Source organism: Manihot esculenta, chromosome 17 (assembly GCF_001659605.2).
Source record: "Manihot esculenta cultivar AM560-2 chromosome 17, M.esculenta_v8, whole genome shotgun sequence".
NCBI lineage: Eukaryota > Viridiplantae > Streptophyta > Magnoliopsida > Malpighiales > Euphorbiaceae > Manihot > Manihot esculenta.
In genome coordinates this window covers 2,914,225-2,926,552 of record NC_035177.2, presented here as the reverse complement: position 1 = coordinate 2,926,552, position 12,328 = coordinate 2,914,225, and positions in this window count along the sequence as shown.

The window sequence follows — 12,328 nt, the reverse complement described above, 5'->3', positions numbered from 1 at the left end:
ATAATTCAAATTCAAACATCTGTAGCTATAGGGGTTTACGATTTGTATCAGCTAATGCAAATGCTAATTTGATGCCGGCTTTACTACATAAACGAAACTTATTAAGGAAATAATAAAATAAATCGTTTCTTTTTATTTTTATTTTTCTTCTAATCATTTTCCTCTTAGAAAACATAGTGTTTCTCTACAACGTTTTAAATATAAAATGTTTTCATTTCTTAATTTTTTTTAATTTTAAAATATAGTCATTAGAGAGAAAAAAAAATAGGCCTAATGGCCTTTAATTAGACAAAAATTAGCCATTATTTTTATCTTTAGAGAAATTCTAAAAAGTTATAGATTATAAAAGTAATTAATTATTGTTTTATATATCATTTGATATTTGAAATTTATTAATTCTTATAATCTAAATTCGCAAAAGGTAAATCGATTAAAGGGGTAAGATATTTATTTTTAAGTTTTAAAAATATCTCATATTCAAAATTTGAATACAATATCTTTAATTAAATAAAAAGAAATGTATAAAAATAACTAATTAGTTTTTTAAAATCATCATGCTGCTTTCGCTCTTGAGTAGAAGGGGAAAGAAAATTAGTCAACCATTTTTACAGTTAATCGACTACTTGTCAAAATTATTCAAAAGATTTTAACACTTTAAATCACCAAAAACGTTAAAAACATTTAAAACAAATGGTGATTTTTTCCACAAAAAAAATAGGTTTTTTTTACTTTTTCCTTTTTCTTTACACAAAAGTTAAATCTTAAAAGTTAAAGAAAATACACCTGTTATCAAGTTCTCAACCATATCAACATCCTTAAATTCATGACCACTTAAACTTTATACAAATCTCATAAGATTTATGCAAAATGATCTATCATTCAAAGATGTCATTGTAATACCCGGTTAAACGCCGGTATCAGAATTCTTATTTTCTGGCGGGAGCTCCGTTGGAATATGGAATCCGAGGATGTCGGAGGTGCCTAGAAGGGTAAAAGAAAGGTTTTCTCAAATGTTTTTAAGTGTTTTAAGGTTTTGAATGAGAAAGGAATTGAGTTTTGAAAGGAAAAGACCAAGGGGACATTTGCCAGGTTCGGCCGCCGAACATTGCATGGTTTTGCCCGCCGAAGGTGAAGTTCGGCCGCCAAACGTTGCATGGTTCTGCATGCAGATTTGGCCGCCGAAGGAGAGGCGGTTGGCCACCTATAAAAGCCCTTTGACCGGAAAAAGGGGGGGTTGGAGCTCTCTGTTTTTGGGTCAAAGGTAGGCTTTGTTTCCCTTGAAGATGTTTTCATGAGATTTCTTCAAATCTTGCATGTTTTAATGTGGTTGAACTTGGTTTTTAGAGGTTTTGAGCAAAGAAGGCAAAGTTTATAAGCTTGGAGACTTTGGAGCTTGGATTCTCCACATCTCTAGTTTTGGATCACATCAACCCTTATTCTTCAAGAGGTAAGTGTAGATCCTTAGCTTCTTTGATGTTTTATGAAGGTTTTATGGAGGTTTATGGGTAGAGATGCATGTTTAGGGTAAAGTGAGTTTTTGGTTGATTTGTGGTCAAAGCATGTATATGTGTTTAGATGTGTTGTTTGTTGGGGTTTTAAGTTAGTTTTAGACCCCTTTGTGCCTATACTTGAGTATATGCAGGTTGTGGCAGTGTGGTTTGCATGTTTTGGGTGTTTGGAAGGTTTGGGAGGCTTGTTTGTGCATGAAGCTGAGTTCTGGATGAACTCAGGTTCGGCCGCCGAAACAAGGTTCGGCCGCCGAACCCCTTAGGATGGCTGTTTTGGCCGCCTAATCTTGCCCCCGAAAGTTTGGACTTTCGGATCTGGAAGGGACTTTCGGCCGCCGAAGGTGCCCGAGTTGCGTCTCTGGAGAGGGGGTTCGGCCGCCAAAGGTGCCGCGGAAGATGCCCTGTAACGACCCGAAAATCGGACCGCTACCGGCGCTAGGATCCGGGTCGACTTAAGGCCGCCGGGACCCGTAGCAAGCCTAACATGCATCCTGTGAACCTGATTAATCCCATACATGATCAACAACATACATAAAATTAAAACCTTTCTTTCATTCATTCTCTCTATACCAAACTCAATATGTGCATGCACTGAACATAGTCATAATCATAAACTTGACCCCTCTGTGGGATCTCATCAATGCCCCCAAAGGGTGGCATAACATGTGTTGAGTTGGTTTACATAAGCATTATAAAACATCTAAGATCATGTATTAAAAAGGGATTACATATACTATGGTCAAGCACACTTCTAACATTCTTAAACATCATTACATAATATATCTATACTGTACTTTTACATTACATCTTTCTACAATTTGTCATGTCCACATTCTAGCTATTACATGCATAAGACTTCATTACTCTTGCTGACCTCCTGGTCTACCCTGTACCTGCAAGTCTGGGGGTTAAGGGAGAGGGGTGAGCTACAAGAGCCCAGTGAGCAGAATAATAAAACATTTGAAACATATGATAACATGAAATGCATCACATCACAGCTAATCACATCAAGGATGAATTTGTCACCAATAGTCCTCTACATGGTCCAACTGTGCCAGGGGCGTAGAATGGGCCTCACTGGTCTTTCTCTTACATAATCATAACATAGCATAACATAACATTCCATAATGCCAGGGGCGTAGAATGGGCCTCACTGGTCTTTCGTACCGTATCATCATCATATCATAACATACGAGGACTAAAGGATCATTCAACATTCATCCACATCATCAACATATTATGCAATGCAACATATTCGTGATTTCTAATGCAAACAACCTAAAATATCTCATGGCATTCATGATGTGTGAATCATGCTAAAACGGGTTTATTTATTTAAAAGCATAAGAGTTATTCCACTCACCTCTGGCTGAAGCTCTACTGACTCAGAAGCAGCTGAACTCACTGCTGGGGTCCTCGGTTCCTCGGGTCCGAACCTACACAGGTGGACTCAAATAAGGGACCAACCATACATGAACATAACTCTAAACTACTCCCCAAAAACCCCCTAGAACATCATGAAACAATCATGCAAAACATGCAAAAGAAGGCTGGACAGGGCACTTTCGGCGGCAGGTTCGGCGGCCGAAAGTCCCTCCAGAGCCGAAAGTCAGGCAGGTTCGGCGGCTCCTTCGGCGGCCGAAACTCCCAGACAGAGGCGAAACTCATGCATGTTCGGCTGCACTTTCGGCGGCCGAAACTCCCAGACAGAGACGAAAGTCTCCTTTCGGGGGCAAGCTTCGGCAACCGAAGGCTGCTTCCACAAGAGGGTTCGGCGGCCGAAAGTCCTTTCGGCTGCCGAACCTGGTTTCTCCCGAAGGGCAGAAACTTGGTTCAAACATGCACAAATGCCTCAAACTCATGCCATCATGCATTTTGCTCAACCAAAACATGCATACAAGCTCCTAGGGGTCTCAAACTACCTTAAACCCCATCTACAACACATCAAGCAACACAAATCCAATATACATTGCTCAAAACATAACATAAACTCAAAAACCTAACTATAAGCTAAACATGCATTCTACCCCATAGATCTTCATAAAACTTACTTAAAACATGCAATGAGCTTAAGATCGGCTCTTACCTCTTGAAGATCGAGAGAGAGACGACCTAAAACTCGGAGGTGGGAGAGATTTGAGTTCTTGACCTCCAAGCTCCAAAACTTTGCTCAAAAGCTCAAAATCTTCAAAACAAAGTTAAAACAAATGAAAATCTTGAAAGATCTAGAGGAAAAACATCAAAGATTGGTGAGGAACGGCGGAGAGCTCACCTTAGCCGATAATGGGGAGAAAAGCTCGCCCGTTTTCGGCTAAGGGACCCTTTTATAGAGGCTGGCCAGGCCACGTTCGGGGGCCGAACGTGCCTCCGCATGCATGCCATGTTCGGCGGCCGAACTTGAGGTTCGGCGGCCGAACCTGGACTTCTCTCACTTATGCCTTCGGGGGCCTAAGGCACACCCAAAATGCCTGCATGTTCGGCGGCCGAACTTGAGGTTCGGCGGCCGAACCTGGGTTTTCCTCCAAGATTATTTTCATGCAAAAACTCATTTCCTTTCATGCTTAAAACCATAAAACACATTAAAACATTTTATGAAAACATGTTTCTATCCCACTAGAGGCTTCCGACATCTGAGATTCCACCGGACGGTAGGAATTTCGATACCGGAGTCTAGCCGGGTATTACATGCCCTGTCCAGCTTTTCTTTGCTTGTTTTTCATGCATGCTTGAGGATGTTTTAGGAGGTTTTTGGAGAGTTGTTTCTGAGTTGTTTAGAGTGTGTTTGGCACCTCATTCGAGTCCACCTGTGTAGGATCGGACCCGAGGGACCGAAGAGGCCATCAGTGTTAGCTGTTGCAGAGTTAGTCCAGCGTCTGCCAGAGGTGAGTGGAACTAAACTTAATGTTTTAAATTGAGAAATTAAATGCTTTGAGCATGTATCATGCACCATGAGTATGTAATAGGTTGATTGCATTAGTAGTCACGAATATGATGCATTGCATTCTTTATTGTTGATGTGGATGGACCAAGGCGACCTCAATAGCCCACGATCTGTTAAGTAAGGAAAGACCTGTGTGAGTCCCCTGGGGGGGCCGGGCGCTGACAGAGGGAGTTTTGAGGTCATGTCCAATCCGAGATGTGAAATATTTGTATTGTGACGCATTCCATGAAAGCATGTAAATAATGAATTGTTTTCATTGTTTCTACTCACTGGGCTCTAGTAGCTCACCCCCTCCCTCACCCCCAGTTTTGCAGGGCCAGAGTTAGCTAAGGGAAGTCAGAGTCAGCAGAGTGATGAGTATGAGTTGGCTATGGTTTTGGTTATGTAATAGAGTAGTGGACATGATGTAAATTAAAGGATTAGTATATAATGTAATGTACAGATATGTAATGTCATGTAATGGATAGAGTTGTGCTTTGCCCTAGTGCATGGTTAATCCCTTGTTGTGCATGATCTTTATTGAATGTTTCTTGATGAGAAATGTGTTGAACCAAGCCTGATGTATGTTATGCTGACCCTAGGGGTTCTATGTGTTCAGACATAGTGCATGCAGGTCAAGCTTGGTAAATGGAAGGAAAGTTTTTCAGTTTTTATGTTTATGTTTGATCATGTATGGGATTTATCAGGTATACAGAGTTCAGGATAGGCTTGCTACGGGTCCCGGCGGCCTTAAGCCGATCTGGATCCTAGCGCCGGTAGCGGTCCGGTTTTCGGGTCGTTACAGATTGGTATCAGAGCCCTAGGTTCATATGATCGAACCTAGAGTGTGTCGGGCTCATAGATGTTATAGAAGGGCAAGCACAATAGGCAAAATCATGTCCACTAGGATAGGATGTAGAGTCCTGTCTTGCATAATGATGATGTGAAATGCCATGATTTTATGCATGTGCATTAATGGTATGAGATGCTATGTTTGATGTAGGTTTATGTGTTTCCATATGAACCGTATGATTTCTAATGCTTGTGTGTTTGTGTGTTGTTCTTCAGAAGAGCTAAGATGAGAGGTGCTCGTCAATCTGTGGAATCGACTGGAGTTCCGTCTGCGAGGGAAGGTATGGACACCTTTCCCCCTGCTCTGCCAAGAACGCAGTCAGGTGAAGTCGGTAGATGGGAAATGTCAAGGGACCCTGGAAGGTCTTTTGATGAAAGCAGAGAAGGAATGGATCTAAGGCGAATGTCTGTAGATAGGAGGGAAGTAGAAATAGATGTGCAGAGGAGAGCTAGAGGTCTGGATGTGAACATGCTTTAAGAAGGCATGGGAGAGTCGCAGAAAGGTGCTCAGACTCAGGATTCCAGAATCTCAGGTTTAGGAGGGAATGATCCCTCCACTCTAAGTACAGCCACCTCGAGAGGAGTTAAGTGGGGAAAAACCACTGGGAAAGGGAATAGAGGCCTGAGAAGGTTAAAGAAGAGCAAGTTTTGGAAGAGGTTAAAGGATAGTCTGGGTTGTGGTGCTGGTTCAACCTCTGGCTTAGGCAGATCAAGATGTATGAGGTGTGGAAGGCCACGCAAGGGAGCCTGCCGTTATGGGACAACAGCTTGTTTTAGGTGCGAACAGGAAGGACACATAGCACGTGAGTGTCCTACTGCGCCCCGGGTAGCACAGTCTCAGCGGTTAGCTTCAGGTAGAGAGGCTCAGCCAGCAGCTCCAGCAGTGTCTCAGGGCAGAGGTCGAGGCAGAGGGAGAGGGTTAGCCCCTCATTTCTCAGGTTTCCGTAGAGAAGGTCCGTCAGCTCTGGCTCGGATCTTCACTCAGGCTCAGCAAGAGGCAGACACATCAAACACAGTGGTGCCAGGTATGCTCACTTTTGAGTGTTTTGATGTGTATGTTGTTGTGAACCCTAGTGTGTCTCTTTCCTTGTTGCTTCGTGAGCTGTAGTGAGGGTGGGTTTGATGACTTCTGGGCTTAGAGTGTTTTCTTTGGGTCAGTGGACCCGAGTGTGATCCATCTGTGGCAGAGTTAGTCTGTCGGTTTAGTTCAGAGCATGTTGAGAGTAGATGCCTTCCAGCTGACCTTTTGGTTCTAGAGTTGACTGTTTTGACGTCATTCTAGTGATGGATTGGTTAGCTACTCGTGGTGCTACCGAGTCTGCAGAGACAAGGTAGTCATGTTTCGAGGTTAGGATGGATCAGAGGTAGTCCTTGGAGAGGACAGTGTAGGAGTGCCTAGAGGTTTGATGTCAGCCCTACAGGCTCGTTGATTGCTCAGGAGAGGTTGTTAGAGGGTTTCTAGCTCTTGTTGAGAGTTTAGTAGTCAGGTCGGGGAACCAGCCTCAGTGTCTGTTGTTTGAGAAAGAGTTCTTAGTTGTCTTTCCAGAAGAGCTGTCAGGTTTACTACCTGCTAGGGAGATAGAGTTTGGGATAGGAAGTGGTGTCTGGACCCAGAACCATTTCTATCTTTCCCTACAGGATGGCACCTGCAGAGAGAGAGGTAGTAGTTGAGGTAGGAGATGGTGTAGTTGTGAGAGCTTGGTAAACAAGGGTCTTATCCGACCTAGTACCTCATCCTGGAGTGTTTCAGTGTTGTTGGGGAAAAGAAGGATGAATCCTTGAGACTTTGTAACGACTGTAAGCGGTTGAACAAGGTCATTACCAAGGGCAGGTATTCCCATTCAGGATTGATGATCTATTGGAACAGCTAGTAGGAGCTGGTTGTTTTCCAAGATAGATCTGAGATTCGGGTACTACCTGTTGAGAGTTAGAGAAGAAGCCAGTTTAGTAAAGATGAAGAGAGAAGGGCAAGGATCAGAGTGCGCAACAGAAGCTTGTGGAGTTCAGGCAAAGGTTGGGGTATTGTTTGTGGCGTCTTCTGTAATAAAGGGGTGATCCGTTGTGAGTTGAAGGGTAAAGTGGCTTCAAGGTACATCGAACCCTTTGAAGTCCTGTAAAGGATTGGAGATGGATCTAAGCTAGATTTACCTACCCCGATGAAGAAAATCCATTTGGTTTTCCATGTTCCTGTGTTGTGGCAGTTCGTGTCAGATCCAAGTTATGTTCATAAGGAACCAGAGGTGGAGATCTTAGGGGATCTCACCTATGTTGAGCAGCCAGTGTGGATCATGGACATACAGGTTAGGAGGTTAAGGAACAAGGAATCCCGGTGGTGATAGTTCTTTGGAATCACCACAGTTTGGAAGTGTGCCTAGAAGACCCGGGAGTGTTTACTCCAGCGGTACCTGCGTCTCTCTTTAGAGAGAAGTTTTAGGCTTCGCTTGCTTGCTTGTATGTTTGTTGTTTCAACATTCCGGGACGAATTTTTTTTTAAGGGGGTAGATTGTAATACCCGGCTAGACGCCGGCATCAGAATTCTTATTTTCCGGCGGGAGCTCCGTTGGAATATGGAATCCGAGGATGTCAGAGGTGCCTAGAAGGGTAAAAGAAAGGTTTTCTCAAATGTTTTTAAGTGTTTTAAGGTTTTGAATGAGAAATGAATTGATTTTTGAAAGGAAAAGACCAAGGGGACATTTGCCAGGTTCGGCCGCCGAAGATGAAGTTCGGCCGCCGAACATTGCATGGTTTTGCCCACCGAAGGTGAAGTTCGGCCGCCGAACATTGCATGGTTTTGCACGCAGATTTGGCCGCCGAAGGAGAGGCGGTTGGCCACCTATAAAAACCCTTTGACCGGAAAAAGGGGGGGTTGGAGCTCTCTGTTTTTGGGTCAAAGGTAGGCTTTGTTTCCCTTGAAGATGTTTTCATGAGATTTCTTCAAATCTTGCATGTTTTAATGTGGTTGAACTTGGTTTTTAGAGGTTTTGAGCAAAGAAGACAAAGTTTGTAAGCTTGGAGACTTTGGAGCTTAGATTCTCCACATCTCTAGTTTTGGATCACATCAACCCTTGTTCTTCAAGAGGTTAGTGTAGATCCTTAGCTTCTTTGATGTTTTATGAAGGTTTTATGAAGGTTTATGGGTAGAGATGCATGTTTAGGGTAAAGTGAGTTTTTGGTTGATTTGTGGTCAAAGCATGTATATGTGTTTAGATGTGTTGTTTGTTGGGGTTTTAAGTTAGTTTTGGACCCCTTTGTGCCTATACTTGAGTATATGCAGGTTGTGGCAGTGTGGTTTGCATGTTTTGGGTGTTTGGAAGGTTTGGGAGGCTTATTTGTGCATGAAGCTGAGTTCTGGATGAACTCAGGTTTGGCCGCCGAAACAAGGTTCGGCCGCCGAACCCCTTAGGATGGCTGTTTTGGCTGCCTAACCTTGCCCCCAAAAGTTTGGACTTTCGGATCTGGAAGGGACTTTCGGCCACCGAAGGTGCCGCCGAAAGTGCCTGAGTTGCGTTTCTGGAGAGGGGGTTCGGCCACCAAAGGTGCCACCGAAGATGCCCTGTCCAGCTTTTCTTTGCTTTTTTTCATGCATGCTTGAGGATGTTTTAGGGGGTTTTTGGGGAGTTATTTCTGAGTTGTTTAGAGTGTGTTTGGCACCTCATTCGAGTCCACCTGTGTAGGATTTTTGAATGAGAAAGGAATTGAGTTTTGAAAGGAAAAGACCAATGGGACATTTGCCAGGTTCGGCTGCCGAAGATGAAGTTCGGCCGCCGAACCCCTTAGGATGGCTGTTTTGGCCGCCTAACCTTGCCCCAAAAAGTTTGGACTTTCGGATCTGGAAGAGACTTTCGGCCGCCGAAGGTGCCCCGAAAGTGCCCGAGTTGCGTCTCTGGAGAGGGGGTTCGGCCGCCGAAGGTGCCGCCGAAAGTGCCCGAGTTGCGTCTCTAGAGAGGGGGTTCGGCCGCCAAAGGTGCCGCCGAAGATGCCCTGTCCAGCTTCTCTTTGCTTGTTTTTCATGCATGCTTGAGGATGTTTTAGGGGGTTTTTGGGGAGTTGTTTCTGAGTTGTTTAGAGTGTGTTTGGCACCTCATTCTAGTCCACCTGTGTAGGATCGGACCCGAGGGACCGAGGAGGCCATCAGTGTTAGCTGTTGCAGAGTCAGTCCAGCGTCTGCCAGAGGTGAGTGGAACTAAACTTAATGTTTTAAATTGAGAAATTAAATGCTTTGAGCATGTATCATGCACCATGAGAGTATGCAATAGGTTGATTGCATTAGTAGTCACGAATATGATGCATTGCATTCTTTATTGTTGATGTGGATGGACCAAGGCGACCTCAATAACCCACGATCTGTTAAGTAAGGAAAGATCTGTGTGAGTCCCCTGGGGGGGCCGGGCGCTGACAGAGGGAGTTTTGAGGTCATGTCCAATCCGAGATGTGATATGTTTGTGCTGTGACGCATTCCATGAAAGCATGTAAATAATGAATTGTTTTAATTGTTTCTACTCACTGGACTCTAGTAGCTCACCCCCTCCCTCACCCCCAGTTTTGCAGGGCCAGAGTTAGCTAAGGAAAGTCAGAGTCAACAGAGTGATGAGTATGAGTTGGCTATGGTTTTGGTTATGTAATAGAGTAGTGGACATGATGTAAATTAAAGGATTAGTATGTAATGTAATGTATAGATATGTAATGTCATGTAATGGATAGAGTTGTGTTTTGCCCTAGTGTATGGTTAATCCATTGTTGTGCATGATCTTTATTGAATGTTTCTTGATGAGAAATGTGTTGAACCAAGCCTGATGTATGTTATGCTGACCCTAGGGGTCCTATGTGTTCAGACATAGTGCATGCAGGTCAAGCTTGGTAAATGGAATGAAAGTTTTTCAGTTTTTATGTTTATGTTTGATCATGTATGGGATTTATCAGGTACACAGAGTTCAGGATAGCTTGCTACGGGTCCCGGCGGCTTTAAGCCGATCTGAATCCTAGCGCCGGTAGCGATCCAGTTTTCGGATCGTTACATTCCTGATCTTGCAAATGAAATCTTCACTCAGAGGTTTGATGAAAATATTGGCCAATTATTAATTTCAAGATAAAAATTCTAAATTAATTTCATTACTTTGAATATAATCTCCAATAATCTCCTCTTTGGAGAGGATAATATCTAGCTCTTCATGAACCTTCCTGTTAAGGTTTGCCAAACTCCTGGAATAAGTATGATCAAGTCGAAGCTGAATACCTTCAATTCTGGCTAGCAGCTTCTTTTTCTGAGCAAAAACATTACCAAAAACCTCTTTATTCCAAATAGTCAATTTTTGTGAGCCATTCCTTACTTTATTAGTTAAAGTAGAACCTTTCCTCCAAGCTTCCTTTGCCACCTCCTTAGACATTTGATATGCCGTCCAAGCTGCCTGAAATTTAAAGGGGCGGTCAGCTTTCCTATTAGGATGGGAGTTGTCAATTCAGATGAGCAGAGGTCTGTGATCGAAGTGAGTTAGTTCATGGCAAATGTTAGTCTGCCAGCTTGAATTACCAAAGGCTCTGTCAAGACGTTCAAACAGCCTTCCTTTTTGCCTAGTATATTTAGGCCCTTTAAAACCTAGATCAAACACATTAGTATGAGTAACCCAAGAGATAAAGTCATTAAAAATACCTGTCCTTTTCTGAAATCCACCCCGCCGCTCATCGATAGAGAGTAAGGCATTAAAATCACCCGCAACAAGCTAAGTTTCCCTGATATCCGCTCCTATGGTGGAGAGTTTGCTCCATAGGTTCCTTCTAATGCTTGTTGTAGGACTACCATACACAGTAGTAAAGTACATAGGAGGTAGTGAGCTGTCTGTAATACGAGTGTGAACAAATTGGCAATCATTAACAATGACTTCAACTGTCCAGTCTGAATTTTAGAGGAGCCAAATGCCTCCTAAAAACCCATTCGCTTCAATACGGTGGGATCGCATAAAGTTCTATTAAGCCTGAATTAACAGGCTCTTTAGGGCTTGTGAGCCGTTCCATGCGAAACACAGTATGGAATTTCGGGTCCAGTTTAGCTGCTTTCGAGACACTTACTCTGCCCTCAACCTAGATATTGTTCACGTCTCTCACGATAGGAATTTGCATGTGATGGCATGGCTGATCATTAATAAGTCGTGAAGTGTCTTTCTCATGCACGCCTAAGTTACCTTCCACATTCCTACCGTCCACTGTTACTTGTCCTCCCTTTACTTTCCTTTTTGGCAAGATTATCTTTCTCCTCCTGCATTCCAACCTTCTTCCTGTTAACATCCTGTAAGAGAGTGCCATGATTACTCCAGATCTCCTCTTCTAAATTAGCGATGTCATTCCTTCCTAAAATATTGAACTGGGATCCTTGCTCTTTGGATTTCTCCGTAACGTTATTATTCTTTTTTTTTTGGCTCCTCCTGGGTTGACGCTCCGCCAGCATCCACTCCCCATGGCTCTGGATGTGTCGGTGGTGAGGTTTCCTGAACGGGTATCCCTTGCTCCTTGCCGTCAGCTTGCGTGCTTTTGTAAAGAAAAAAGTTAATTCGGTGTCCAGCTCTTCCGTAGGAGTAGCAGACCTATGGTGTACTTTCGTACTGCACTATCTTTTCCTGATTCTTCACTTGAACCTTGGACATTAATGGCTTCTTAAGGTTCACCAACACAAAATTAAAAATTTAAGATATAAATGTGAATTGACTAAAACATTTGGATAACTGGACCTTTATTCAAACAGAAGAGTAGTATGCTGCATCATGAAGTAGAGCAGGCCATACATTAGGAGGGACATCCTCCATCAGTACAGTTTCACCACCTAAATTTAAACTTCAAGCTGCAAGGGTACGAGCAACTTGATTGCTATTATGGAAACAAAAGAAAAAAAGAAACTATTTTTTTTTTCAAGCTTTGACCGGTAGAGTAACAGAAAAAATAAGTTAAAACTGATGAATGTCCTTTTTAATTAACGAAATAAAAATATCAGTTAATGTATTTTTAAAATTTTGAAAATATTTTAATTAGTTAGGTTAAATATCGAGATAAGTAGTAATTT